This window comes from Pipistrellus kuhlii, unplaced genomic scaffold (assembly GCF_014108245.1).
Source record: "Pipistrellus kuhlii isolate mPipKuh1 unplaced genomic scaffold, mPipKuh1.p scaffold_m20_p_1, whole genome shotgun sequence".
NCBI lineage: Eukaryota > Metazoa > Chordata > Mammalia > Chiroptera > Vespertilionidae > Pipistrellus > Pipistrellus kuhlii.
This window is the reverse complement of record NW_023425404.1, coordinates 154066280-154069985: the sequence shown is the minus strand read 5'-3', so window position 1 is coordinate 154069985 and position 3706 is coordinate 154066280.

Below are 3706 nucleotides of genomic sequence, written 5' to 3'. Positions count from 1 at the left end.
GGAGGGCGGAAGAAGGGCCAGCTCCTTGGCTCCGCCCCCGCGGACGGATCCCTAGTCCGCGCTCGCTTTGTAAACAACACTGTGTGGGACTCTTTCCATCCCCCTTTCCTTTCCCGTGCACCGAACAGAGGAACCCAGAGGGGAGGAAAAACCTAGGCCTTTTGAAAGGAGCTGGGGGAAGCTTTGGCACTGGGGCAAAGGGAGAGAGAACATGTCCTGAGGGCCACGGAAACCACAGGTGCGCGGACTCGTTTCCGTGGAGGAGCGGCGGGTTCCTCCGCGCGATGACGTCAGCGCCCCCTCCAGCCCCGCTGCTGCGCACGCGCCCCGGGAAGAAAGAAGAGCGGAGCGCTCCGCTCCGGGGGGGAGGGCTTGTTTCGGGGATGCTTCTCGGGCCGAAGCTGGAGCCATCTGGGTTTTTCCAAGCTTGTCTGGGGCTGGGGCTGGTCGGAGACTATATATATTGTGTCAGGGTATTGTATTCTTTGTTGATCTCGCAAACAAACAAACAACAACAAAAAAAACACAATTGTGTTTCCTTGTCATTGACGTGTGAAAAGAATTGCGGTGTTTTCTCTGCCACATCCTGGGTAGGGGGAGATTCCAAAGCGCTTTAGAAATGGGGACATTTGGATGATCATATCCTTAAGCGTCTTTTTTGCTGAGGGCCTCTTAAAACGGTAAATTATACCGCTGAAGGCCGGGAACCTACTTGGTCATGCGCCAAGGAAATCCTATCCGCTTAACCAACCCATCTGAGCATTTCAGATTGGGTTTTATTGCCAGGTGTTTGACTAGTGTGTGGTGACATACAAATGTATTTTTATTTGGGGCTCTTTTACTCACCTGGGGTAATTTTTGCTCATCTTTTGTCTTAATTATAATAATATTTAGAATTACAGAAAGTTTTGAAAAAGAAAAGGGAAGAAGACTCCTCAATTATTTACAGGCGTAGTCTTCGTTGTGTTTGTCATTTGTCTTTCATATGCCTATTTGAAGACATTGAACAAATTCGTGTTAAAGCTTATTCACCTGGCCAGGCTCAGCGCTTAGCTCTACTAAACTGGAAGTAATGCAGACAGAAATAGAAATAGCTCCTGCTTTAATGGTGTTTACAATTTCTAGGGGATAAACATTGAGCTAATTGTCATTATCTGAAATTACCCAGTGTATTGATTTGTTTACGTGTACATTGTATTCCCCTCTCCAGAATATAAGGTCTTGGATGGCAGGGATCCTCCATGTTTTTCACTCTTTATCCCTGCATGTAAAAGGCTCTCAGTATTTGATTACCGACTGAGTTAACAATTACAAGTATCAGAAGTATTAAGATGGAAAATTGCAGGCTGCCATGGAAACACTTCACCCTAGCCTCGTTAGGGATATAAGAGAGTGTTTCTCTGAGGAAGTGACATTTAAGCTGAGACTTGAAACCACTGGGCAAAGAAGTGGGGAAAGGGTGATGCAGGCAAAGGAAACAGCATTTGCAAAGGCTCTGAAGCGGAGACAGTCTAAAAAAGTCTCTGAAAGGTAGTAGAGCTGGCCCTCGGAGAACTGAGGGGGAGAGAGCAGAGGTGAATAGGGTCCTGGGACGGAGCAGGGAGTGGGAAGCAGCCCAGGAAGGATTTGAAGTGGTCGTACATTCTGCTTTTTTCACTTTGTATAGTCTTTTTTCCGTTTGACTATGTGCTCTTCCTTCTACAAAACCACATTTTTCTGTGTAATACTCTTGAGAATGTTGCATTTCTGCATAATACTTTTGAGAGTGTAGCAAAATTACATTGTTGGACCATGATTTTTACTCTGATAAAGAAAATATATACATATATATAAATAAACAGGGAATATGCTAATTAGCCGGACATCACAACCACTCAGGAGGAGCTGCATGCACAGATAGGTGGGAGGGGACTGCATGCTGTCCCCAGCCCCATGAGACTGGGGCTGGGGGTCAGCCATAGTGGAGACACAACACACAGGAGTGCCTGCACCCACCCCAGCAGACGCAACAAGGCGGCAGGAGCCTCTGGGGTCAGGCACAGGTCCCAGCCCCCTGCAGGGCACCACCTCCCACAGCTGGAGGTGGAGCACCTCCTCATGTGATTTCAATCACCTGCTTGGCCTCTAATATAAAAACACTCCTTGGTATGTAGCCAAGAGAAATGAAAACATGTCCACATAAAAACTTCTACATGAATGTTCACAATAGCATTACTCATAATAATAAAAAAGGTGAAACAACACAAATGTCCACCAGCTGATAAATGTATAAGATAAATGTGGTATCCTATCTAACAAAGAGGGAATATGCTAATTGACCATCATGCCGTCACAAAATGGCGGCTCTGACAGCCAATAAGGAGGGAATATGCTAATTGACTACCACGTCCTCAAAGATGGTGGTGCCCACAGCCACAAGATGGTGGTGCCCAGTCCCCTCAGCCCCGTGGGGGCAGCAGGCACGTGGCATGGCCAGGCCCGTCCCCAGGTGGGTCCAACCGCTCCACGCATCTGCCTCTGGAGTTCCCCAGTCCCCTCAGCGCCCCAGCCACAAAGGGCCGGCCAGAGGCACAGGCAAGCCTCAGATGGCAGCTACCCAGCAGCCCAGAACCACCTGAGGTTCAGGTAACCAGGCCCAGCAGAAGCTTATGCTGCTGGCAGTGGCAGCAGCAGAGGTGTGTTGAGGGCATTGCCTTCCCCTGATCACTGGCTCACCTCCCACCCCTGAGGGCTCCTCACTGGGAGGGGGGGCAGGCTGGGCTGAGGAACCCCCCTCTAGTGCATGAATTTTCATGCACGGGGCCTCTAGTATATTATTTGGCCATAAAAATATGTACTGATATATGGTCTAACATGGTAACCTTTGAAAACATATAATATACAGTCTTTTGTGATTGGCTTCTTTCACTTAGCATAATTATTCTGTTTCCATGATATGACCAGAATAGACATATCTGTAGAAAAGAAAGTAGACAAGCGTTTATGATAGAGGCAGAAATGGGATTGGGGATGATAGCTATATTGTTGTGTTTCTTTTTTCTTTTCTTCTTTTTTTTTTTTCCTTTTTTATGTTAATCCTCACCCAAGGATATTTTTTCCATTGATCTTTTATATAGAGTGGAAGGAAGATGGAAAGATGAAGAGAAACATTGATTGGTTGCCTCCTGCATGTGCTCTGACCAGGGCCTGGCCCAGGAAGGAGCCTGTAACCAAGCTACGTGCCCTTGACCAGAATCGAACCTGGGACATTTTGGTCTGCAGGCCAATGCTCTATCCACTGAGCCAAACCAGCTAGGGCTTTTGGGTTTCTTTTTGAAGAAAATGTTCTGAGATCAATATGGTGGTGGTTGCATGATTCTGAACAAACTAAACCATTAAGTAGTACACTAAAAGGGTGAATTGTATGAAATGTCAATTATATATCAATACTGTTTTGCCCTATAAAAATGAAGAAAAGACAGAAAAAAAGAATACAATTAATATATTTAGGTATAACCTTTTTGTATTACTTCTGGGTCCAGTGGTATTTATAGTTTTAAGGCTTTTGATGGCTACCAATTTGCCAAATTGTTTGGCAGAGGGGCTGAACCAATTAAAATGTAACTTGGAACATTTAAGAGCTCCCACTTCATTATGTACTTATCCTTTTTGAAGTTTATGTTTATTAAAACTGTCTTTCTGTCTGTGAGATTGCCAGTGACAATAT